We start from the raw sequence: 27,544 nt of genomic DNA, 5'->3' as shown, positions 1-27,544 counted from the left end.
TTCAAAATGTACATTCATATTAAACCTATTTTCACATTAGTCATGTTTTAAAGAAGAATTAGAACCAATGAGGAAAAACCACGAGATAGAAGAAACAAACAAAACAAAAACCAAGCAAATAATATGCCTCGATCTGCATTCAGACTCCATAGTTCTTTTTCTGGATGTGCAGCATTTTCCATCATGAATCTTTTGGAGTTGTCTTAGATCCTTGCATTGCTAAGAAGTCATAAGTCTATCAAAGTTAGTCATAGTATAACATGGCTGTCACTGTGTGCAATGTTCTCCTGGCTCTGCTTACTTCACTCAGCATCAGTTCACATAAGTCTTTCCAGGTTTTTCTGAAGTCTGACTACTCATCATTTCTTGTGGCACAATAGTATTCCATTACATTCATATACCACAACTTGTTCAGCCATTCCCCCACTGACAGGCATCCCCTCAATTTCCAATTAAAAAAAAGAGGACCTTTTAAAAATCTCCTTATCTATAAACTTGCCAGGTTCATTGGGACCATCTGCTTGAGCAAGGTCATAAAAATCACTTGCCTTGTGAAAGAACTTTCCTGACATAATGAAATTCTAAAATAATCAATTTATCTACTGAAAGACAGACATCTATGTGGTACAGTGGATAGAGTGCCAAGACCAAAATCACAAAGTCCTGAGTTCAAATCAGGCCTCCGATACTTACTAGATATGTGACCTCAGACAAGTCCCTTAATCTTGCCTCAGTTTTCTCATTTATAAAGTGATCTGGCAAAAGAAATGTCAAACCACTCTAGTATCTTTACCAAGAAAATCTTAAAGGGATTCATGAACAGTCAGACACAACTGAACAACAAAAACTACTGAGAAAACTGGTATCACCGTTTCCCTCACAAATATTCACCACTGAAGTGGGGAGGGGAAAAGGACTTACAAGTTTGTTTATAGTGAAGAAGCAATTTATATGAACATTTGTGATGACTGAGATGAAAATATGTCTAGGAGAGCATATATTGAAGTTAAATCTTGAGCTAACTCATTTTCAATACATTCCAGTGTTGAAGATTTATGTTTGTTCAAGGCGGTTAATATACAATACCTTAAGAGATGGTGTGGAGGCTTACCGTAAGAAGTTAGTGTTGCAGTCTGCATATGTTTTTTTTTCCTGTTTCCGCTTACTTTGCTCTGCATTAGCTCATTTAATTCTTCTAATATTTTTCTGAATGTTCCATAACCAATGTCTCTGGCCCAATTATCATTCTTGTACCATAATTCATTTTGTCCTTTCCCAAAAATTGAGTGTCCACGTTGTTTCCACCTCTTTCCTACAAAAAATTTGCTATTAATATTTTAGTGGATATGGTACCATGTTTTCTTTTTTAACTTCCTTGGAGTATATACACCTGTCATGGGTTGTCTGGCTCACATGGCATAGACCTTTTAAGTACTTATTCAACTTAGTTCATAAATTGTTCTCCAGAAAGGTCAGACAAATTCATAGCCTCACCAATAGAGTACTAGAATATCTATCTTTCTGCAGCCCTGTGAACATTAACTATATATATATATATAATATATATATATATATATATATATATATATATATATATATCATATATATATATACACACATATATTTCTTATCATCATGTCCAATTTCCTGTGTACAAGGTTAATCATCATAATTGTTTTACTTTGATTTTCTCCAATTTTTAATGTTTTGGAGCTATCTTTCATTTGGTTGTTAATAGTTCACAATTTTACTTTTAAGAACTGTTTCTTCATATGCTTTGACTACTTACTGAATGGATAATTTATCTTGGTCATATGTTTGCATTCCTTATATATCTTTTATGTCAGACACTTGTTAGGAATATTTGCTGAAAACATTTTTTTCCCAATTTACAGTTTTTTTTTTCTTATGCTGGCATTGATTTCTTTTGTTCAAAAATATTTTCAATTTCCCAGAATCAAAAATGCCTGTTTCCCTTGTTATCACTTCTCTCTCTCTGTCTGTCTCTCGGTCTCTCTGTCTGACCAGAAGGAGAGGCTCCATTCTGAGCCAGCTCCAGTGGGCAAAGATAATTATAGTCTGGGAAGATTTGAGTCTCCCCCTTTCCCTGGAGGGAGCAGGGAATAAGGAGTGATAATAACCAGCTAGGTTTGTTCTCCACACTAACTTCTGCATTTTTTTTTTTGGACAATTGTGGTAAAGTGACTTGCCCAGGGTCACACAACTAGTAAGTAACAAGTGTTCGGTTAGAGGTTGGATTTGAACTCAGGTCCTCCTGATTTCTGGGCCAGTGCTTGATCCACTGTGCCCTAACTCCCCACGATTTACAAAGAATTTCCAAAATATGTTCTTCATGTTGCATCGTATCCTCCCAATGAATAACTCAGGATGAATGAATTAGTAAAGTGGCACAAGGAAAAAAAAACACTCCAATTTTTTGATCTCTATTTTTAAATCATTCAAGTGTCCTAGACAGAGATGTTCAAGTTGCTCAAGGATGAGCAGCACATTACCTTGTCCCTAGTTTTCCCAAGGAGAATTTGGAATCCTGGCACTGACTCTACTGTGATACTGTTTAGCATCAGTCTCACTTCAGCTGTCCTTTCTATCCAGAAATTCTTAGCATCCATGCTTTTCTACCACTCAACTTCTAAAGAGTGAAAAAGCCTCTTGCTCCCTGACCTCTTCTGAAAGTAGTAGCTCCTCGTTGTTCTTCCCTCTCTTCCCCTGTCCTTGAAGAGTTAGCTGTGTAGGTGGAAAAATCTTGAAGTGTTTTCAATGAGGAATGACTTTGGCATAAGAAGCCTCAGTGAATGTATATGGGAGAGACTGCTGATCAAGGAACCCTGGAAACAGTGGCAGTGTGCATGACTCATTGGTGGCAGTAGAGAGAGTTACTGAATCAGTGGTTCATTGTGTGCCAGAGCAAGTGTGAAGACATGATGTGGCCCTCAGGGTTAAGAGAATATTAATGTTACTTTTCCAGTCCTTTATGAAACTCCAGCTTATTCTGTAACTTGAAAGGCATCCTCAAGTCCTTTCCCTCTTATCTTGAACCTGTATCAAAAGCATTGCTTTTGTGTCCCTTATCTTATGTTCCACTTGTTCTTTAATTTTTCTATTTTTTTAAAAAATTGTAAGCAATTGGGGTTAGGCGACTTGCCCAGGGTCACACAGCTAGTGTGTCAAATATTTGGTCTGAGGCTGGTTTTGAACTCAGGTCCTCCTAACTTCAGGGCCACTGCTCTATCCACTGCACCACCTAGCTGCCCCTATTCTTTAATTTTTAACCTGTGCCCTCATGCCCTGTCCTAAAATTGTTAAAACATAAAGAATTTCCATTTTCTCCTTCATCATATGTCATAAAATCCTTCCTTGACCTGTCTCTAATCTTTCATCCCCCTAAAAACTTCTAAAACTATCTTGTAACTATCTTCCTCATTCTGTCCTTATAAAACAAGCCCCTGTCCCTCTGTAGGTTGGTAGTACTCCTTCCAGGGCTAGTCTGATGGTTTTGCATCAATAAAGCTCCCAATGGATACACAGAAGGTCTAAGTGAATTATTTCACACTTGAACAAGCTCTCCCAACTGTAAACATCAACATAAAATGGTCCTGAAACCCTGGAGTTTAAATATTAATTGGACTCTGTTGATCTTCTCCTAGCCACTGGGATAGGAAGTAACTGACCTTTTAATATATGGGTTGGGGACGATGGTGTATATCAGAGTAATAGCTTCATTAACAGCCCTGAGATCTTGAACTATTCAGTATTCTCCATTAGGCATTTTTACAGGAAGGATAGGGGTGTTATGTGGGGATTGACAAGGGACAAGGATTTTATACTTACGGAATTTTTCAATCAATGGTTATAGTCCTTCCCAGGCCTCAGGCTTAATTGGATATTGAAGGTGATGAGGAAACACATTAGAATCTCAGAGGTGAATGATGGCTGGGGTGGGATCAGTAGCTCCATCAGGAATTCCATGATGCCAAACAATTGGCTCAACTGTGTCCCACACTTCCAGCACAACATGAGGAGGTCTGGTGAGCAAAGGGAAAAGGGAGATGGGAGGCTTAGAGAAAATCAGCTTCCGAATTTCACCATCAGGGTCCTTCCCAACAAGGGGGAAGTACAAGAGGACATGATAAGGAAGGAGTGTTCAAACAACAGATCCTCAAATAGGCAGGGGAGGGGGTATGCCTCATGCCATCCCTTAGTTTTCCCCTTGATACCCAGGTTGAGGAGCAGGATAAGCCAGAGTAATTGGTTAAAACAGAGAACATAGCCCCCATATCTATTATAAATTGGGTAACCTTATCTTTGATCTTGATTTTTGCTCAGGGCTCAGAGAGAGAGATGGACAAAGTGCAAGTACTGCCAAGCCCCAGGCCCTCCCATTATTACGTGTCTTGAGAAGACTGGAGGACAGAGTACGGGGGGGGGTGGTGCCGCTCCACCACTTCTCCAACCCTTGAGACAGTCCTTCCTCCAGTGTCCCTACCGGTCACATGTTGGGCACGGTCCTGGATTGGTCCTGGGGGCTTCCTCTGGGGGGCACCCTAGAGCGGCACTCCTTAGAGCACTGGCCCTCTTTGTGGCATGTTGTTGTGAGTTGTGGATGCAATGCCCCAGCTTTGGTTGTAATCCAAGCTCCTTCCCCTTATGGAGTATCATATTCCATGCCCTCTGATCTTTTAATGTAGAAACTGTAAGGTTCTGTGTAATCCCGACTGTGGTTCCATGATATCTAAATTATTTCTTTCTGGTTGCATGCAATATTTTCTCTCTGTCCTGATAATTTAGGAATTTGGCTACAATATTCCTTGGCATTTTCAATTTAGGATCTCTTTCAGGAGGTGATCAATGGATTCTTCTGATGACTATTTTACCTTCTGGTTCTAGGACCTCAGGGCAGTTTTCCTTGATGATTTCTTGAAGGATGTTGTCCAGGCTCTTGTTTTCATCATGGTTTTCAGGTAGACCAATAATTTTTAAGTTGTGTTTCCTGGACCTATTTTCCCGGTCAGTTGTTTTGCCAATGAAGTATTTTATGTTTTCTTCAATTTTTTCATTCTTTTGTTTCTGTTTGACTGATTCTTGCTCCTTCATAGAGTCATTCGCTTCCATTTGCCCAATTCTATTTTTTAATTAATTGTTTTCTTCTATTAGATGCCTCCTTTTCCATTTGGCCCATTTTACTTTTTAAGGAGTTGTTTTCTTTAGTATATACATATTTTTTCCATTTGGTCAATTGTATGTTTTAAGGATTTGTTTTCTACAATCAATTTTTGTCTTTCCTTTGCCAAGTTATTGACTCTCTCTTGCATACCTCTCATTTTTTTCCCCAATTTTTCTTCTACCTATCTTATTTGATTTTTGAAGTCCTTCTTGCACTCTTCCAAGTAGGTTTTTTGGTCTTGAGACCAGTTCATATTCCCCTTTGAGCTTTTGGTTGTGGGTATATTGACAATGTTGTCCTCTTCTGAATTTGTGCCTTGATCTTTCCTGCTCCCATAAAGAATTTATGATCACTGTCCATTTCTGCTTTTTGCTTGTGGTGTTTGCCTATTTCCTGGCTTTTAAGGTTGAACTCTCTTACTGGAGCACAGGGGGCACTGACCCAAGGTTCTTGTCCCGGGGAGTCCAGGACCTGGTCGCTGGCTTTGTGTGCTGGGGCCTGAGGGGCTGGCAACTGGAGGTTGTAGGGGTCTGGCAGCTTACTTGGTGCTGAGCTGGGACAAGCAACACTGGAGCTCCTGGGATAGGAGTTGAGAGTCTGGCCCTTGGGGGATGCCTGCTCACCTGAGCTTTACACTTCAATGTTTGGTTGTTGGAGGATATCTGCCAGTCTGGAGCTCTGCCTCCTGGAGTTATACTTCCTGGAGTTGTGCTGAAAGAGCAGGAGACTTGACTGCTAGAGAATGCCTGGTTCACATGGGTGGTTTTCTGAACTGATGTCTAGTGGTTCCTTTGCCTGTGCTGAGGCATCCTGGGGTTCATGGTATTGGTGCTTGCCTGCTTCACCACTTGGGGCTCAGGATCTCCCCCTGGTATGCTGATGTGAGGCTTGCCACTGGCTTGCTGGGATGCCTCCTGTCTTACACCGCCAGTGCAAGAGGGGCCTTTCCATCTAATTCCCCAAGCGCCCTGGGCTACAAGACTGCTGCACCCCATCTTTCTGCTGGCTCAGCTGTTCCAGAGTTTTTTGGGGGGAGGGTTATACTTTCTGGGCTTAAGGAGGTCAATGAGGGAGAGTGAGAGAGACTTACTTCTTACTCCACTATCTTTGCTCCTGGAAGTGAATAGTTGGTCTTCTTACATAATGCTAAGATTAAAACACAAAATAAACTTTAAATTTGGTAATTAAAATGTGCAATTTAAACAGATTCTAACAACAAAAGGATAAGTAGTTAATTTAGTGCCCCAGGAAAGAATACTAAACTGTGACCACCATACAATTGCATGGAATTGATAGGATGATACAAGTACATTCTAAATATTTGCTGCCTCACCCTCTTCTTTGTGTGTTGCTCCACTTTCCTTTCCCTTTCTACTGCTTTTTTAGAACCATCATCCTGAGGTGGTGAATAATTCTTTTTTTCTTTTGTCTTCATTGTTTTGTCGGGGAGGGGGTTTGCTATAACTACTTATAAAGATTGGGTTTTCATGTATAGTGCTTGCCATCTTAGCATCAAACCTAGTGGAGAGAGGGAGTACCCCTACTTGATGAAATCACAGTATTTTGGGCTTTTCAACATTGAAGTAATTGAAATTGAGCCCCCACAAGGTGGCAGCAGAGTCAATCTGAGATTAACCAAATATGCTATGGAAATATGGATGGCAAAGATGAAAAAAAAAGATAGCTGTCTCATACAGATTAGGACTAGACCAGAGGTATGGTAAAATTATTTAATGTTTTTGAGCTTCATTTTTCTCATCTTGATATGTGCTTAGAAGAACGATTTAAATCTCAGGTTTTACATCTTCCTCCTCTATGACTATGGTCAAGTCATTTCCCTTTTCTCAGTCTCCATTTCATCACCTATTCATACATGATCTGCCATTCTAAACAGAAATTGGAATTTTCCAATGAAAGTGACTAAAACTTTTATTCCCTTTGATCCAGAGATCTCATTGCTAGGCATACAATCCTAAGGATATCAGTAAGAAAAAGCCCAATATTTGTAGCACTTTCAGTGATAGCAAAGAACCGGAAACAAAATAGGTCTCCATTGATTGGGGGGATGGCTAACAAGTTTTGGTTTATTAATGTATGGAAGGTTAGTGTCCTAAGAAAAATGAATATGATAAATACAGAAAAGCAAGGGAAGCCTTATATGCACTGATATAAAGTGAAATAAGGAGAAAGAAGAAAGCAAGGACAATGATTCCAATTAAGTAAATGGAAAGAATACAATAAACTAACTGAAATTGAAATCTTTGAAATTGTAGTTACCAAGCATGACCCAAAGAAAAGATATGAGAAGGCATTTCCTTCTTCCCCTTCCATTATTTAAATTAGTAGGGCTTTGGATATGTATGGTGAGTATAATGTCATACTTTGATATATCTTTGGTTAGCTTTATTGAGCTATTTTTCATTTTTTTTCTCTCTTTTTTTTTTAAGAAAATGAGGATGGTTTTCTCAGCAAAGAAACAGTGGATCACATCATGAAATGTTAGTGATATACAAAAAGATATCAATAAAAATTTCCCTTAAAATATTGTCTATGTCGTGAAGTTGCTGTCTGGGAGAAATGCTTCATGACTTCATTTTTGCTATATTTTCACAATAAATACCCATTTCAAAACATAATTGATGTTCATTGATTAAATTAAATTAAGGATTACTAATCACTGGTGGTTAACAGTAGGAAGAACACACTGAAGTTTGGTCCTCCAGGGTACTTCTAAACCCTGAACATGGGATGTAGCCTTGCTAAATCTAAATCCAATAAATATAACTACTCATGTGAGTTAGGTTTGGAAGGGAAATCTTTAGAGCTTTTTTCATCACTACAAAACTATTTCTTGGAGTTCATATTGTAGATAAATACTTTCCTTTCTCACTGCCTCATTTTCCTACCTTGTAAAATAACCCAAATTAAGGGGAAGGTGGGTGAGGTCAAGAACATACTGGTTCTAGTGTCAGATCCCAGCCCTGCAACTGGCTATTGCCACATGCCCTTGGGGAAGTCACTCTATCTCTTTGGGCCTGAATATCCTTCTTTGTCAAATGGAGGAATTGGAACGTATGATCTCTAAAGTCCCTTTTAGCTCCAGATCCTATGATCATTTTTTGGATTGCTCCTAATACGGTATCTATAACATATCCTGTACACCTAGGAAAGTGTTAGTTGCATGCATTGTGATGGTTTTCTTCTTTCTAATTTCGTAAGATCAAAGTTGCTGGGAGGAGTGTTGACTGCTGAGAAGAGAAACCTCCTCTCTATGGCTATCACAATGGAAGTTTTCCCACATTTTTTCCTGAAATAAATCCTTTCAAAAGTTGTTGAACTTAACCTTCAGAGAAGCTGTAGAGAGGGGATGTGATCTGACAACAAAAATGAATCATCTTTTCTATGTCTTAAAAAGGACAAAGAGAAAAAAGTATAAACTGGTTCTCTAAAGAAAATAGGATTGAGGGAGGACTCATGACAACCAGATTAGAAATGCTGAGTTTAAACTTTTGGATTTCACCATCAAATTACTCCATATTCCTTAAAAAGAATCCATAAGGAAGAGATAAGAAGAGAAAGTAAAATTAAAAAATCATTAAATATCTGGGAGTCAACATACAAGAACATACAAAGGATTTAAATAAATATAAGTACAAAATAATTTTTACAGAAACATAGGAAAATCTTAATAAAGAGAGTGACTCAGTGTGCATATCTAAGTCATACTAATAAATTAACACTGATGACACTACAAAGATTACTTTATAATTCTTATGCTAATTCAATTACCAATAAGATGCAAAATAGATAAATTAATGACAAAGTTCAATTATAGAAATAAAAGAGCAAGAATATGAAAGTTGTAATAACAGAATTTATCACTATGAAATATTACATAATTTCCCAAAATTATCTGATCCCGAATTTTAAAAAATAGACAAGTTCAGTTCAATAGATGTAGAAGAAATGCACATGATTTCAGTGTCTGATAAGACTATGAATGTCATTGCAGAGACAATCTTTAAAGGACTGACAAATGACCCTGGGATCCAAGTTTCTCTTTGCTGTTTTTCTTTTTCTGCTGCTAATTCACTTTTTAATAGGCACTAGAAATCTGACCATCTGTATTCTTATTCTGATAATGCCCAAATCTTTGAAAAAAACAGGGCCAGATCATCATTGGTGAGCAATCACAGGACTCATTCAAAATTCAATACAAAAAATTGGGCCAGATCAGTGCATAGGTAGTCCATGCCTGATCTAACACATAGTCAGCTTGGGTCTAATTTAGTGCTGAAGTGGATTGGATTGAACTACAGTAGTAGAAAAAGCCATATCAGCATTTGGATAGCTCCTGCTCAAGAACCAAAGGAGAGAAGGCAAGAGAAAAAACCCAAGCAGTAACTGGGAAGTAAAGCACCAGGTGCCTTGCAGGATGCATGCTATCACTGCCATTTACAACAAGTTTTTGGAGGTCTGTCAGGTTCACCAAAAAGAAAAGTATTCCATTCTGAGTTCAGGATTGTGAAAGGCAAATGAGACAGAGAAGGATTCAAAATCCACCTAGACCAATCCTCTGAAGAGTAAGCCAAAAGCCAGGAATTTTTGGTGGAGGTTAGGGCGTGTGATAGTCACTCTATCTAGGACCAAGCATCATTTACCCGTGCCATATGAGAGTACATAAGAGAACAGAGTCTGGCCACACATGAAACCCCATTCCAAAAACAGAGGTTTGGAGATGTGACTAAACAAAATAAAACATAGAGTGCAATGAGGAAATAGTCTGAACTGAAAGAAGGCCGAGAAGGGAAATGAGAAGAAATTCAGGTAGAACATCAGAGGAAAGGATATCATTGTTCCATTTACAAGAATACCTAGAAGAATTGAAACAAGAGATCCAAAATGTGATTTAAAGGAAATAACTAACACCAACAAGCTATTAGAGTAGTTCAGGTGACCATGGCAGGGTCAGAGCAGAAAATCAGGCATATTCAAGATGCTCCAAAGACAAAATTGCCAAGTTTTGTAAACAGATTCAATGTGGAGGATGAGAGTGAGGATAACACTGAGATTGTGAGCCTAGGTGACTTGGAGGATTGTGTAATAGGGAGAGAATCCCTGTCTGTGGGAGAATGACCACAGAAAAGGACAAGGAGGAAGTAAGGGATTGTTAACAGACTTTGGTGTGAGCTGAGGTTTCATGTGGGTAGAAGTGGAAAAGAAGGCTAGAAAAGGAAATGGGGACAGGGTGAGAAGGCCTTGATTTCCAGACTAAACAAGTTGTTTTTTATCTAAATGGTAATGGAGAGTCATGTGAGCTGAGGGCTTTGAAGAGAAGATTTTAAGCCACAGAGAACAGTTAGGAGGCCGCTGCAGATGCTGAAGCTTGACCCATCCTGCCTGGCCTTTGGAGCTGGGCAGAGAGCCTCGTGGTAGGAAGGACTGAGCTGAGTAGAGCAGTCAAAGGTAAGGGGATGGACTCAGGAATCATCAGCACAGCTAGCTCAAGGTGTCAGGGAAGCAAAGAGGAGCCAGAGATATGTCCAGAAATGTCCAAGATTCAGTAGCACCTTGTCAGGAATTTGGCAACATCAAGATCTAAAACTGGGAAATGCTATAACATATTTTCCTACTTTCCCATTTTTAGATCATAATATTAGCAAAAGTACAGGCAAACATCTGAGAAAGCAGGAGGCTAAAGATGTCTGAGGTCATTCCAAGCAGTTCAGGTCTAGTCTGACTCCCTTGGATTGGTGACCACATTGGTGTCATTCTGAGCCCCAAAGTCTGAGGGTAAGGTGTCCCCCTTCCCCCTAATCCCTTATTCTTCTGAAAGAGCTTCACCTGTGGGTGATTCCCTCAAATTGTCTTCTTATCTACACAGAATCCCAGGATTTGCACCTCAGAGATCATCTAGGCCAATTCTCTTATTTTACCAATGAAGAAACTGAAGCCCCCAAGTTAGTGATTCAACCAAGGTGACACAGTAGTAATTATCAGGTAATTCAGTTAGTATGGTAAGCTGCTATATTTGTTTAGGTGAAGATATCTCAGGATCAAAGGGCTTTAAGTTGGGTGATCTAAGTGTGATTGGAAAAGCTGTAGCAGAGAGGAGACACTGGAGAGGAAGAATCAGTAAGGTTTTCTGACTTGTCTCTGGGAGACAAAGGTCAGAGAGATACCTGACCCCAAATTACTCCAGGTTTCAAGAGCTGGTACAGGGGAGAATAGTGGCGCCATTAATAGAAATCAGGAAATCAGGAGAAGGATTTGATTTCAGGGACAAGATGCTAACTGTTACATTTTTAGTTTGAGGTGCTTGGAGACATCCAGGTAGAGATGTTTAGCAGGGAGCTGGAAAGGTAGGAAAAGAACCTATAAGAAAGGATGGTCCAAGATCAAGATTCAGGAGGTGTCTTTAGAGAGTTTCAAATGAAGAAGTGGGAATAAGAAGATGTCTGAGGAAGAGAGTATATAGAGAGGAGAATAGAGGGCAATGACTTTGAGTGATGAATGTTTAGTGATTGAGAAGAGGAAGAGGAGTCAGCTCAGGAGACAGGCAGGTAGCAGCTGGAGAGGTAAGAAAAAAGTGGGAATGATGAGGAGTCACAGAAGCCTAAGGAGGGGAAGATTTCAAGGAGGTGACCATCAGTGTCAAAGGCTTCAGTGACAAAAGGATGAGTTTGGAGGCAAAATTATTGTCATTTGTGGAAGGAGGTAAACAGAATGAACACTTCTTTTAAACTTTTAACAAGTGTCTTGCTTCTCAAACCAAAGATTGTGCCTTAGTAGGTCTTTTGCTTTGGGGTCCCGCTCTCTTGACTAGTGACTGAACTCACAGTATTGTTATTGTTTAGACATTTTAGTCATGTCTGACTCTTTGTAAACCCATTTGAAGTTTCCTTGGCAAAGATACTAGAGTGGTTTGCCATTTCCTTCTCTAGATCATGTTACAGATGAGAAAACTGAGGCAAACAGAGTTAAGTGATTCTTTTGTATAAAACTTTATTAACTAACAAGCTCATGCAAGATTTTATTCCAAAAGATTATCATCTCTTTATATGCAGTCTACTTAAAAAAGGCCAATAAAAAATGAGTGAAATCAGTATTTATTTTAAGCTCCATGGAGTATATGGGTGTTCAGAGAAGACTAGGTCCTCTTATGTGAGGATGTACCAAGCCTATTTCAGGCTGCTTTACACTTTTGGTGTCAAACTGGTCACCCAACTCTCACCTGTGGCTACGAGGAGCTGTAACATATGCAGCAGCCACATCCCAGTAACCCATTTTAGTAAACTTGGCTAAACCAGGTTGAGGGTAACCAATGGACCTCAAACACATTAAGATGGATTAGGTGGATGTCTGCCTCAACCATGTGAAGACTTCCTCTGGTGGAATGGGTGGATAAGAATAATTTCTTCTAATGACCTTGAAAGTGGCTAAAACAGGTGCTGTGGAGTGCTTAGAGCTTGACTAGACATCTAAGAGGTGAAGGTCATCTACTGCATCCTGAGCCATCACCAGTAATCTTGACCTTTGCCTTGCCACTGGACTCTGATCACTCTGGGAAGAGAGAGTGAGGCCAAATTCATGCCACTTTACCTCTCTTAAGTTCAGTTTCTGCACAAGTCAAAAGACATCACTCATATCACTTTACCATTTTTACCTGCCTCAAAGTGTGCTTTTACTTATCTGGGTCAAACACTCACAAACATTAGGATTGGGTTGATGAAGAAGGTGGGAAATTCAGAAGCTGTTAAGTGAAACATGAGAACTCCATAGGGTTTACCAGAAGGATAGTTCATCAATCTCTAAGAAGGTAGCATTTAATTCCATCCAAAATAAAGTGCAAGTAAAGCTTAGAGAGATGCAAGATTCTCGGCTTAGTAAGAAGGCAAATGAAATTCAGTTTTATGTTGACAGTAACAATCCAAAATATTTTATGATGCCCCAAAAGATTATTCATGGTCCAAAGAACTATGGTGCATCTCAACTACACTGTGCTGATGGAGCCATATTGATTAGTGATAAGGATGTGATCCTAGAGGGATGGGCTGAACACTTCCACAATGTTCTCAACAGACTCATCAATCAATACTGAAGCCATTGACTATATACTTCAGGATGGAGTCAATCCCTCTCTAGCTGAACTTCCAACTGAAGAGGTTTTGAATGCCATTGGGCTCCTCTCATGTGGCAAAGCAGCTGGTTTGATTCTATTTCCACTGAAATTTACAAAGCAGAGGGTCCAGTGCTCATAGAAAAGCTGACTGAAATCCTCTGGGTTATATGGCAATAGGAGATTATCCCCCAGAAGTTCAAGGATGCCTCCATTATCCATCTCTATAAAGGAAAAGGGACTAAGTTATCTTGTGACAGTCACAGGGGGTCTCTCCCTTAGTCTTGAATGGCAAGATTCTTGACAGGGTTTTCCATAATAGGTTGATCCTTCACCTGGAAGATAGTCATCTACTCTAGAGCCAAAGTGGCTCCAAAAAGGATTGAGGAATTATTGTTTTTTTCTCATAGGCAACTGGAGTTAAGTGACTTGCCCAGGGTCACACAGCTAGTAAGTGTCAAGTGTTTGGTCTGAGGCCAGATTTGAACTCAGGTCCTCCTGACTTCAGGGCCGGTGCTCTATCCACTGTGCCACCTAGCTGCCCCAGGGCTGAGGAATTGTTGACATGCTGTTTACTGTCCAACAACTCCAAGAGAAATGCCAGGAGCAGAACAGAGGTCTGTACACAATCTTCATTGATTTGACCAAGGCTTTTGATACTGTCAGCTATGAGGGCTTGTGGAAGATCATGACAAATTTTGATTATCTGGAGAAGCTCATCAGTATTTTACACAGACTTCCATGATGGCATGCTTGCATGTGTTCTGAATAATGGGTAATGCTTGTGGGCATTCCCAATCACCAATAGAGTGAAGCAGGGGTATGTGCTTGCCCCCATGTTTTTTAGTATAACGTTTTCAGTGATGTTGTCAGATGCTTTCAACCAAGACAAAAATGGCCTCAAGGTCAGCTGCCACACTGTTGGTAAATTATTTAACTTGAAAAGGCTACAAGTTAAGACTAAAGTGGGGGGAGAAGTGGTGTGCAACTTTCTGATCACAGATGATTGTGCACTCAATGTAGCCTCCCAGGCTGAGATGCAACAGAGTATTGATCAGTTCTCTACTGTTTCTGCTAATTTTTGGCCTCCTCAAAAAAACCAAGAAAACAGAGCTTCTCTACCAGTCAGCACCACACTATCTATACATGGAATCATTGGTTACAGCAAATAGAGGCATTTTTAATTCTGTGGATAAGTTCTTTACTTTGGTAGTATACTTGTGAGGAATATACATGTAGATAATGAGGTTGATGGCTTGCAGTGCCAGAGCTAACACAGTGTTTGGGAGGCTCTGAAGGAATGTGCGGGTATCAGGCTGCCTACCAACAGAAAATTTCTGGAACTGTTGAGCTGATCTCATTGTCATATGCCTGTGAAATTTTGGAGAGTATACCAATGACGTGACAGGAAACTGAATCATTTCCATTTGAATTGTCTTAGGAAGATTCTAAAGATCACCTAGCAAGATAAGGTACTAGACACTGAGGTCTTTTCTTGAGCCGAATTGCAAGCATTCAGACTCTACTGCAGTGAGGGTGACCCTGATGGGCTGTCCATGTTGTTCAAATGCCAACTGTGCATTTGCTTAAAAGACTATTTTATAGAGAACTCACACAAAGCAAGCACTCACATGGAGGTCAGAAGAAGCAACATAGAGATGCTCAGTATCTCTCTGAAGAACTTTGGAATTGATCATGAGAATTGGGAGACACTAGCACAGGCTGACTAGATCTCATACTTTGGAGTAAAACACTTTTTTTGAAGAATAATTGAACCAATAGAGGTATGGCCTTGGAGTTAGGAGGACCTGAGTTCAAATCCGGCCTCGGACACTTGATGCTTGCTACCTGTGTGACCCTGGGAAAGTCATTTAACCCCAATTGCCTCACCAAAAGAAAAAAAAAGAATAATTGAACCAGAACCTTAGGGACCCCAAAGAAGAATAATCACAACCATGCCTTTTCAGCTTCCTTTCATATATTGTTTTCTCCCAGGTGACTGAAGTTCCTTGAGAGTAAGGATTTTCTTGTGTCATTCTTTGTATATCTAACACTTAGCACAGTGCCTGACACATAAGTGCTTAATAAATATTTATTGACTGCACTGAGTCAGTGAACAGAGGAGTCTTACTTCACAAACTATGGCTGGGATGGTACCATACTCTATTCCACTGGCCTTATTATGGTCCTGAAGGCCTGTACTGTCACCTAGTCTTTAGGGTAAGCTCATTCCTAAATTCTCCAAAGGGAGAAGCATTGAGACTCAGTTCCCTTCCTGTGGTGAGGCAAGTTAGACTTACAGTGAGAGCTCAAGAGAGCTCAGAGGGAGCCCTACTCAGGGAGACAAGCTGGGAATTTTAGTCCCTAAGCACTGACCTCTACAAGAAACCTTCTTCAGTGCTCTCCTTCAATTTCTTATGCCCTTTCAACCAAAAGCAGGCTGGCACAATCTCTGGTCTTGATAACTAGGCCCCATTTAGACTGCTTAAGTATCTGGACCTCCCTTGAAGGATGCCTTAGTTGCTGCCACTCGGGACATAAGTCGGTGTCCAAGTGGGTTGGGTCAATCTGATAAGAGTAGAGGAGAATTTTTAACACAGCAAATCCAGAGTAACTCCAGGCAGGCCTGTAAGTGTCCTTCCCAAACTGCATCTGCACCATAATGACACAGAAATCCATAAAGATGAGACTGTAGAGAAAAGTAGGCAAGAATGAGCAGGTTGGGAAATCCCTAGTCAAGGGCTGAAGTCTAAATATGTTGAGGATTCTCTGACACTGTCTTTCACAGAGCCTCACCTTACTCTCCGCTATGGTAGGGTCTTTCCCCTTCCTCTAACCCAGGGGTGAGGAACCTGTGGCCTCAAGGTCACATGTGCCCTTAAGGTCACATGTGGCCTTCTAGGTCCTTGGGTACAGTCTTTTAACTAACTTCAAGTTTTACAAAACAAATCTTTTTATTAAGGGAATGTGTTCTGTCAAGTTTGGATTCAGTCAAAGGGTAGCACTTGAGGACCTAGAGGGCCACATGTGACCTTGAGACTAAATATTCCCCCCCTGCTCTAACCAATCTAACTCACCATTTTCCCTCAGTTTGGGGGGACAGGTGAATGATTTGGTCTGTTTCTTGATCCTTGGTGTGGAAGACGTGGTTGGGGGTGTTACTACTACATATCACTTATCAGGGTTTGGACACCTATGTGACAGGACACTTCAGAGCATTGCAGGCAGTTTAAACTGGGAGGGAATGTGAGAAATAGCTGGTTTTCCACAAAAGTCAGTCTAAGGGTTAGGTATAAGTTGAATAAAGGAAATCATAAATTAGAATAAGAAAACACTACTGATGGATGAATAGACTAAGTGGCAGAAAAATGTGTTCTGAGGTTAGGTATAGATTAACATCAGAAGTGGTGATGCCAAATGAAAGCAAAGCAGATGAAGGCCTGGGGCCCCAAATTGTGGGCAGCAGGAGATGAGTGGGGATATTAGATATCTCAGATAGGCTGTAACCTTTATAGTACCCAGCTAGTGAGGATACAGAGGGAAATTCGAATTGGGAATAGGGAATAAAAAGGTGTGCGTCTGTTGGACACTTGTGTTCCCACATGTGGGAAAACACAGTCTTTCCAGGCCATTAATAAGGTTTCTTGTTGGTTCAAACAATGGCTTCATGAAATTTGTGGTAAAGCTAACACTGTGAAGAGTCTCTGTAGATTCAGGTAGAGTCTCCGAAAGAGCGCTCTAAGGATTAGAGCTTTCTGTGATTAATATTTAAGGATTTTGCTTTGTTGGAGTTCACCTTTTTTTCCCCCTCCATCTGAGTCTCGAATGGAGAAACAATCCAAAATGTAAGTTATGGAGATACAGGTTTACCCATGTATAACTGAATGAGGGATAGGCTGCCATTTATAAGGAAAACACAGAGATGCCATCTCCACATGTGTCTGTTTCCTTTAAGGGTGTTGCACTGGTTGCCTGGACAAAGGGGTTGGCTGACAGAACAATGCTGGGCTGAGATAGGCCTCCAGGCACAAGTCTCCCTTAACTAGAAGGCATGTTGGTGTTGGTGTTGTTCAGTCATTTCAGTCCTGTCCCACTCTTCATGACCCCACTTTTGGGGGATTTTCTTGGCAAAGATACTGGAGTGGTTTGTCATTTCTTTTTCCAGGTCATTTTACAGAAAACAAAACTGAGGCAAACTGGGTTAAGTGACTTACTCAGGATCATGCAGCTGCTAAGTGTCTGAGGTCAGCTTGGAAGTCATGAAGATGAGTCTTCCTGACTCCAGGCCTGGCACTCTATCTGCTATGAGTAAGGGTGTCTATAGGTACAGACAGAAATACTATCTTGTTTTCTTTGCTTATAGACTCACTTGTTTGTGGAAAAATATACCCGTCTATGTAAAGCACAATTACTGTATGTTACTGTATTGTATTTGAGTCTCCAAATTAACCAAAGTCTACTCTTCTTCCCCTTATACCTCAGTTTTCTAAAGTAGGGATATTTATCCCATTACATTGATCTAAATGTCTCTCTAAGTCTCTACCCACACCAGAATTAATGGCAACAGGAAATAGATTTAATATCCACCAAATTTCCTTTTGTATGAAGGATGGGAGAAATGAAATTATAGCAATGAAGGGACAGTGAAACAGGCAAGGTTGGTGCAGTGCATTGGCATGAGAAGAAGATCCCAGATCATGCTCCTGGCTGTCAAGGCCCAATCAGAATTTCCTCATGGGTTCAGCCCTCTTCTAAAGTGACAAGATATTATCCACAATTTTAATGAAGATACAGGCTTAGAGTGAATCCTTCTCTAACAGGCAAATGAGGAGGAAAACAAGGTTACCTAGAGCAACAGTCTCACCAAAATGCCCATCAGTTCTTGACTGGTGATGGAAGGAAAAACCACCCAACTTTCAATTCATACTGTAGGTATCCAGTTGAGGACTAAAGGGTAGGTGAACCACCATTCAGAGATCAGGTGACCTACTTGATCCTGCCCATGTTTTCTCTCCATGTCGTTGATGGTTGAAATAGTTGATAGTTTTAGTGACCAGTTTCTCTCTTACAAGAGTTCTCTAAAATACAGTTCCAGAACTGCAGGTTCCCTGAGTGTCACCAGCTAGTGAACTTTGCTTGAGCCTTTCTTTTTCATAGCAGTACACAGAAGTGCAGAGCTGACAAAGCCAGGCCTACATTAAAATCCACATGTAATTACTCCATATTGAGTACATCATTTCTTTTTCGTGGGTTGGAGTGTCTCTGATACTTTGTATTCCCCGAATTCCCAAGCACAGGGCTGAGCAGAGAATAGTTACTTAATAAACATTTCCACTTTAGATGACTGGTTACATTGAAGCATTGCCTCCTCATTCCACTAATGGCTCCCTCTAGGCTTGACTGAGTCTCTGGAACTAACTAAGCAGCCATTATTCTGCTGAGGCTGAAATCCCACTGCTGGGTTTCCCTTGTTCAAGAATTGACCGTTAGACCCTGGACAGCTCCCTGGCTCAGGCTCAGGCCCTAGCAATCAGAGTTACACAAGAGACACTATACCCAAAGGGTTATACTCCTGCAAGCGTCAAGAAATTGAAGGGTTGGCCACTGCTGATGCCCAGAGACCGTTGAATCTCCTGTCCATCTGTCTGCTGCCACCACTCACTTCAGGTACAGAACCTTCAGTCATGGATAAAAATGAGTTGGTGCAGAAGGTCAAATTGGCTGAGCAGGCTGAGACATATGATGACATGGCAGCCTGCATGAAGTCTGTAACTGAGCAAGGAGTTGAATTATCCAGTGAGGAGAGAAATCTTCTCTCTGTTGCTCATAAAAATGCCATAGGAGCCCGAAGGTCATCTTGGAGCGTTGTTCCAAGTATTCAGCCAAAGATGGAAGGTGCTAAGAAAAAACAGCAGATGGCCTGAGAATATATAGAGAAAATTAAGAGCGAACTAAGAGATATCTGCAATGATGTACTGTCTCTGTTGGGAAAGTTCTCGATTCCTGATTCTTCACAAGCAGAAAGCAAAGTTTTCTATTTGAAAGTGAAAGGAGACTATTCCCGTTATTTGGCTGAGTTTGCTGCTGGTGATAACAGGAAAGGAATAGTGGATCAATCACAACAAGCATATTAAGAAGCTTTTGAAATCGGCAAAAAGGAGATGCAGCCAACGCATCCTATAAGATTGGGTCTGGCCTTGAACTTCTCTGAGTTCTCTTATGAGATCCTGAACTCTCCAGAGAAAGCCTGCTCCCTTGCTAAGACAGCTTTTGATGAGCCATTGCTGAACTTGATACACTAAGTGATGAATCATACAAAGACAGCACACTAATAATGCAATTATTGAGAGACAACTTGACATTGTGGACATCAGACACCCAAGGAGATGAAGCTGAAGCAGGAGAAGGAGGGGAGAATTAACCAGCCTTCTGACTTTTGTCTGCCTCATTCTAAACCACTCAGTACACCATTTGTCATCCATCCTGTCCCACAGATAGTTTTTGTTTATGGTTTATGACAGGTTTATGTTACTTCTTTTGGATTTCTATATTCCTCATGTGGAATATGAGGAAATAGAGCCAGTTAACATTTGCAGAGTTATCTGTTTTATTCTGAGGTGCCAAACAGAGGGATATGGAATTTTTATACACGTTTTACAGGTTCAGCATAGGACTTTCAGTACACTGTGATTTCACAAGGCCAGTGTTAAAACAGCTTCCATGTCTAAGCAAAGAAAACTGCCCACGTATTGGTCAGTCCTGGTGGGGGGATGAAGGAATACTTGGTTCCAGACACAGGTGTAGTTATTGTGGATACTTTAGGGTTCCAGCACTCATGGCTGTGGTGGAAACAGATGTCCCATGGATATTACACGTCATTCCATGTGTATCTGTGGAATGCACAATCTCAACACGTACACCTTTATTATTGCAGTTGCAAAATTGTTGCTTAAGACAAAGGTTTAACCCAGTCAGTTTACTCTGGAGAAGGGCAGAAACGTTTCACATTCCATTATTTGTAAAGTTACCTGTTGTTCACTTTCATTATTTTTGCTACAATCATTTTATTTGTATTTAAATAGTTTAGGCAACCTAAGAACAAATGTACAAGTAAAGACACAGGAAAACATGAATTGCTTCATATTCATAAAGTCGCTGTATACCAAGCACAGCAGTAAAACAAAAACCCAGGAATTCAACTTTTTAGGTTTTTTGCCTTTGTGATTTTTGCGATACTTGGCTAACATGCATGTGCTGTAAAAATAGTTAACAGAGAAATAACTTGAGATGATGGCTAGCTTTGTTTAATGTCTTTGAAATGTTCATGAATAATCCAAGCATAATTGTTAAGCATATGTGTATTAAGTTGATGTAAGTGGAATAAAAGTTTTATAAAGTGACTCAAAAAAAAAAAGAAATTGAGGGGCTTCCTAGACACACCATCCATGAGAGATCCAAGGGAGGTGATTGACCTGAGTAGAGAGGAGGTGGCTAGGCTGGGAGGCAGGACAGTCTGTAGGGGAGATGTTTATGATAGCATTAAAGGGCCTTTGATCTGATCACTACCTACCTGCAAACCTAGCTCTGGTTGGAAAGGTTCCTGTCATAGCCCAGAAGGCTGTCTTTTGAAGATGGAGGATTTTGACAATGTGGCCCCAACATACCTTTTAACTTTCATTGTATAAATTATTCCACTCACTGAAATTTATAGTGTCAAAAATTAATCTTTTCACTGTCCCAATGCCACATTCCATCACTTGCCTCTGTTTTTGCATTGGCTGCTTCCCATGCCTAGAATGGACCCCTTCCTCATCTCTACTTCTTAGACCCCACAACCACTTTCTACATGAAGCTTTTCATGACAGACAAGTGGAGATTTATGTATATTGAACCTGGGATATTTCTTCAGCCCATGAACAAAGTATGAAAAGATATAAGAAATCCTATCCTGACTCAGCCTCCTTGGTCTCTCTGGCTCATAGTTGGCCTCTGACCTGCCTCAGAGGAAAGCACAGGAAAATGCTGCCATTACTATGTTAACCCAAGGGCTAGGAATGGGTCCCAAATACCTTGGCTTCACGCAAGGCTTTCAAATCCTCCCATTCTTCCAGGGAGGGGTAAGCAAAATAAGAAAGCTCTTCCCTTATAAACACCAAAGTTGAAACCAGTTTAGCAAATTTGGCCTTCTAAGGGAAGATGTTTAAGAGGACAGGAAAGTTTAGGTGGGAGTTTGATGGGGAGAGTAGAGACTCAGAGCACCTGAGAAGGGTTGGGTTTAGGGACAGAGAAGGGGAGAGGAAGCAAGAGACTGGAATTTGGATGAAAGGGAGAAAAGGAGCATAGGAATAGGATGATGGGACTTTAGAGAGAAGTTTCTTCCACCTTCCCATCCCTCCAAGTGCCAGCCTAGTCATAGCCCTTCTTTGGTCTAAGCCATATGGAGAGGAGCATTTCTCTTATTTCTCCACCTATCCTGCCTAGGGAGCTACTGCTCTATACTTACCTGGGCCTTCTCTGCCTGCAGGCACCAGGGAATTTAGCACCAGCAGGGTCATCATCAAACTTTTGTCCACACACACAGCATCCCGGACATAGGGAAAAGACAAGGGATCCAGAGGAATGGCAGTCAGGGTGGTCCCCAGTCCATAGAAACTGCCCCTAAAATGTCCATGATAAGAACTTAAGTGCTCTCTTGGTGCTCCAGGATTGGGCAACCTCCAAGGTTGGAGAACCAATCTGGATCAGGACTGAGCTACATCGTCAGTTCCTAGGCAGAGGTCTCATTGAAAGACTCTCTTCAAATACTTACATTTTCCTGATGGAAAAAGAACAGAATTCCTGGAATCTCATGATTACCAAGGATCTCAAGGTTACTTCTTCCCTAGACTATTGCAATAGGCTCTTCCTTGGTCTCTTTGCCTCCAATATCTCTCCCTTCTTGAATCCACAATGCACAGAAGTAATTGAATGATATTGCTGAAGCATATTAAGTTTGACTGTAGCATCCCCTGCTCAAAAACCTCCAGTGGCTCCCTATTGTCTCTAAAATTAAATTCCAAGTTTCTTGTTTAGCGTTTGAAGACCTTCATGACTTGACCCCAGCCAGGGAACTCTCAGCATTTTGACACCTTCCAGCCTTTTATTAAAAACAGAACCACTAGATGGCACAGCAGCTGCAGTCAGATGAGCTTTCAGTCATCCTCTGATCTGCAGGTTGTTTGGTGCCTGCGGGCACAACCACTCCAGCCCCGGCCTCCCCCTAACCTGGGTCAGTTTTTGGGAAGTGTTATCAGCCTAGCTTGGAGATACAACCTCAAGGTGTATAAAGATAAAAACACAGAGATTAGCATAAAAGGAGAGTAAATCTATTAGTACAGATTGAGTCATATAGAACATCTGGATACAATTCCCAAGTGTCAGGCCAGATCATACTACAGTTTGGCTGAGATTATTGGCAATGCTATAGAATCCAGTTGATAATGTAGTTATGGAGTACACATATGGGCCCCTTGCTCTCTTTTCCCATAAAAAGACATTCTTCTATTAGGTTCTGCGGTAAAAGGGCCTTTGAAGCCAATTTCTTGTAGAAAGTTTGGGCAGGTGTGAGTGTATAATAGAATTTCTGTGTTGCACAGTTCTGCTGCAGTGTAGATGGCAGCCACACTGTAGCTCTTTTATAGACAATATATATATAAAATAGTGCCACACATTTCACATGCCAGATATTCAGATACATAAATAAATATTTTTTATATTTATATTTGAAGAATGTGCTTAAAGAATATTAGATACATATATTATATAAAATATTTTTAATATCTGACCAACGAAATGTGTGGAATTTTTACTGCCTAAGTGAGTGGCAACCCACTGCCAGTAATGAATTCCTTACGGAATTTCTTGGCTATATCAGTGGAGTCTGCATGAGTAAAAGCAAGGGGAGGTTTTTACTCATCTGAATTTTCAATTAGATTACCGAGGACAAACAAAGTGTTGATAGTAAAAATGTCAACTGTAAAAAGAACATAATAATCAATGCAATATTTAGGTAAGTGAGTGAATTCAACCTGCAAGTTCCCAAATGCTCCCTGTGGTCGACAGCAGGGCAGTTATTATGCACTGCCAAATTTGAATGCAACCATTGGGCAGGAGAAATGATGCTTTTTTTTTTGCCAAGGAGGGTAAACTTGGAGCAGCCACTTTTTTTCTGACTTCCACAATAAGAAGACTGTTCCCACTTTGCTCTTATGAACCAGAGTGGGACAAGAAGTACAAGAAGTTGTTTTGGCGCCCTCAAGTGGCCATCTCAGGAAACACCAGGTTGTCATGATACAGAGACTATGATTCACCAAGACGGCCATCTTTTGCTTTTTGTAGTGCCTCATCTTACAGGATGGCCAGATACAAAGTCTGACCAGCGATTATTGGTCTCTGGATAGACGAATGGGAACAGATGTAGGAGTTGAGGGCTGGAAAAGGAGGGGAATAAGTATTTCTTAAGATTCTGCTGTTGGCCAGGCACTGTGCTTAAGAACTCTATAAATGTCATTTCATTGGATTAAAAGGAAGTCCAGTAAAATGGATCTACAGGTCATTTCCTCTAGTAATGTCCTAATAGGGGCTATACAAGCCTCAAAATTCAGAAATTTGAAGAAGGTCATACACTGGCGTCTCACAGAGCTAAAGGCTCCAGGTGAAGTCAGGAATACTATTATTTTCTACATTAGACTAAAATCATGCACTACACCAAATGTATATTTAAGATCCATAAATTTGACCGAAGTCTGGTTATCAATGATAGAGACACAAGTGAAAGTAACACGTCCAGAAAATTGGGCAGAACAAGTATGAGAGAGAAAATAAGGTTTAGACAGATTTCTAAGGGCAGACAGAATACCTTGTGGTTACAGTCTCCTCACCCATTCAGCAATAAGTGAATATTGGACTTATGGAGAAAAACATCTTTTTGGTTAATCCTGGGAGGAAGGAGCTGTGTGGTGATAGAAATAGAGGCATGGTGTTCTCCACTCTTGGGCATAGGCAACAAGGAAGCAGGATTAAGGACAGGGCAATGTATCAGGAATGATATGGATCACTGACAGCAATTGGTTTTCCTGCTTGAAGTGCTAGAAATATGGAATGAGGGCCATGACTGCGTGAAGGATAGCTACTATGAGGTGAATTAACCAGGTCCTGGCAGATGTCCTTGGATATACACTCCTATTTATCAAGTATAATCAGATGGATCCACACCAAGCAGACCACTTTACTGGCTAGGCAACGGGGCCTTTATAGTGGACATCAGAATGGCTCCCAGATATTCTAAGGATAAGTGCTTGTGGAAGGATCCATTGTTGATCCCTTTACACACACATACACACAGACACACACAGAGTAACCTCTACAAAGGCTGGGCCTTCTGTTATCTGATCTCATTATGTCTTCCCAATCTATATAAAACTCTGGTACTTTGGCCAGGAGTTAGGAGCTTAAAAGAGCACCAAAATGGAATTCTTTCCATCCCAGTCAGTAGTGTCCCCATAGACCTATCACTGACAGAAGCCATAGATTACTGCATGAAATTTGCATCAATCAATTAAGAAGCATTGTAGTAAGGGCTTAGTATAGTCTAGGGACTGTGCTAAGGCCTAGGGATAGAAAAACACAAATGAAACAGTCCTTGTCCTCAAAGCACTCTTAATCTACCTAGGGAGAAAATAATAGCTGCTGAACAAGATGGTGCCTAAACAGAGGAAGGCTTCCTAGCTCCCCACACTACTCCAGCAAAAACTGAAATTCATGCCAGGACAAATAATGATCAAGAAATCCAATAAGAAGCTATGCAATGTGGTTTCTTCCCCTCCAAAAGTCTTCAAGAAGTTAACCAGTAGCTCATGGACAAAAGCAAAGAGGGCTACCAGCAAAAGCAGCACCAGGTCAGGTGAACAAGCCAATAGCATCCCAGCAGCACCTCAGCCCTGTGGAGCTTCAGGGTTCTGTTTCTAAAGGCAATAACAGAGAAGGGCTCCCTTTAGCAAGCTGTAGAATGGTGGTATTCCCACAGTGGCTCCTGAAAGCCCCAGGGACTAGCAGCAACCAATTGACATGAGGCAGCAAGCAGGGCTGCTGCAGTTCTGAGCAGGACATCCCAACCTCTGAGTTCCCTACTATCCTATCCTCAAATGGTATAAAGGGACCTGAAGGTCTAATGATCTTATTGAAAGCAGAATTCAAAGATCCAAGGGTTGTCCTTCCCTAGGAAGAGGAGGTCAGCACAGGAATTCAGGTGACACAAGGAAATCACCCCACCAAAAGGCATAGTAGAGAGGCAGAGTCTGACCCTGGCTCAAAGCCCTAATTCAAGAATTAAAGAAGAAGAAACGCATAAACCAAGGAAGACACAATTTGAAAATTATTGGAAACCTACAGATCTCCTAAAAGAAGAAGAAAGAAACAAGATTGGGAGTGAAACAAGGATGTCCATTATCACCACCGTTGTTCAGTATGGTACTAGAAACTTTAGCTTGAGCAATAAGAGAAGAAAAAGAAATTGAAGGCAGTAGAATAGGCAAAGAAGAAACAAACCTATTACTCTTTGCAGATGATATGGTGGTATACTTAGAGAATCCTAAAGAATTAAGAAAAAAAACACTACTTCAAATAATGAACAACTGTGGCAAAGTTGCAGGATAGAAAATGAACCCACATAAATCATCAGCATTTCTATATTACTAACAATCCCAACAGCAAGAGATAGAAAGAGAAATTCCATTTAAAGTTAGTGTAGACATCATAAAATATTTGGAAGTTTAACTGCCAAGACAAACAAGGAAGTGTGTGAACACAATTACAAAACACTTTTCACACAAATAAAGCCAGATAGATCTAAATAACTGGAAAAATATCAGCTGCTCATGGGTAGGCTGAGCTAATATAATGAAAATGACAATTCTACCCAAGTTAAGTTATTTATTCAGTGCCATACCAATTAAACTGCCAAAAAATGATGACAAAAATTCATCTGGAAGAACAAAAGACCCAGATTATCTGGGAAGCAATCAAAAGAAATATTAGGGAAGGGGCCTTGCCCTACAAGATCTAAAACTGTATTATAAAGTAGCCATCATCAAAACTACTTGGTCCCGGATAAGAAATAGAATGACGGATCAGTGGAATAGGTGAGGTACACAAGACACAGTAGGAATGACTATAGTAATCTCTATTTGATAAACCAAAAGACTCCAGCTTCTGGCATAAGAACTAACTATTTAACAAAAACTGCTGGGAAACCTGGAAAAGAGTATGATGGCAACTAGGCATAGGCCAAGATTGTATAAAGTATGTGAAGATAAATTCAAAATGGATACACAATCTAGATATAAAGGCCAGTACTACAAGGAAACTGGGAGAGCAAGGAATAGTTCACCTGTCAGATTTATGGAGGACAGTATTTGTGATCAAACAAGAGATAGAGAACATTATGAAATGCAAAATGGATAATTCTGATAACATTAAACTGAAAAGTGTTTGCACCAATGAAGTCAATGCAATCAAGATGAAAATGGAAGCAGAAAGCTAGGAAACAGTTTTTAGAGCCAGTGGATCTCTGATAAGGGCCTAATTTCTAAAATATTTAGAGAACTGCCTCAAATTTATAAGAATATAAGCCATACCTTAATTGTTAAATGGTCAAAACATATGAGCAGGCAGTTTTCAGATGAAAAAATTAAACTATCTTAGTCATAAGAAAAATTTTCTAAATCACTGCTGATTAGAGAAATGGAAATCAAAAGAACTCTGAGGTACCACACTACGCTGATCAGATTAGCTAACATGACAAAATAGGAAAACGATAAATGTTGGAGAAGACATAGATAAATTGGAACATTAATGCATTGTTGGTGAAGTTGTGAACTGATCTAATCATTTTGGAGAACAATTTGGAATTGTGCCAAAAGGGCTGTAAAAACTGTGCATACTCTTTTTGACCAGCAATGCCACTTCTAGGTCAGTATCTCAAAGTGATCATATGAATGGGAAAAGGACCCACATGTACAAAAATATTTCTAGCAGCTCTTTTTGTGGTGGCCAAGAATGGAAATCGAGGGGATGTCCATCAATTGGGGAATGGCTGAATAAGAGGTGGTATATGAATGTAACGGCATATTACCATTCCACAAGAAATGATGAGCAGGCAGACTTTAGAAAAGCCTGCACTTATATGAACTGATGCTGAGTGAAGT

The 27,544-nt window shown here is 40.4% G+C and overlaps 2 pseudogenes across 1 annotated transcript in view; both read left to right on the top strand.

The window, feature by feature from the left end:
- LOC110204088 (DLA class II histocompatibility antigen, DR-1 beta chain-like) overlaps positions 1–27,544 on the top strand; it is a 212,349-nt pseudogene that overhangs the window by 124,192 nt on the left and 60,613 nt on the right. The window lies entirely within an intron of this gene.
- On the top strand, positions 18,978–19,743 carry LOC110204106 (14-3-3 protein zeta/delta pseudogene; annotated as a pseudogene).

Source organism: Phascolarctos cinereus, unplaced genomic scaffold (assembly GCF_003287225.1).
Source record: "Phascolarctos cinereus isolate Bilbo 61053 unplaced genomic scaffold, phaCin_HiC Scaffold_5;HRSCAF=322, whole genome shotgun sequence".
Taxonomy (NCBI): domain Eukaryota; kingdom Metazoa; phylum Chordata; class Mammalia; order Diprotodontia; family Phascolarctidae; genus Phascolarctos; species Phascolarctos cinereus.
This window is presented reverse-complemented; position numbering and strand designations above follow the sequence as displayed.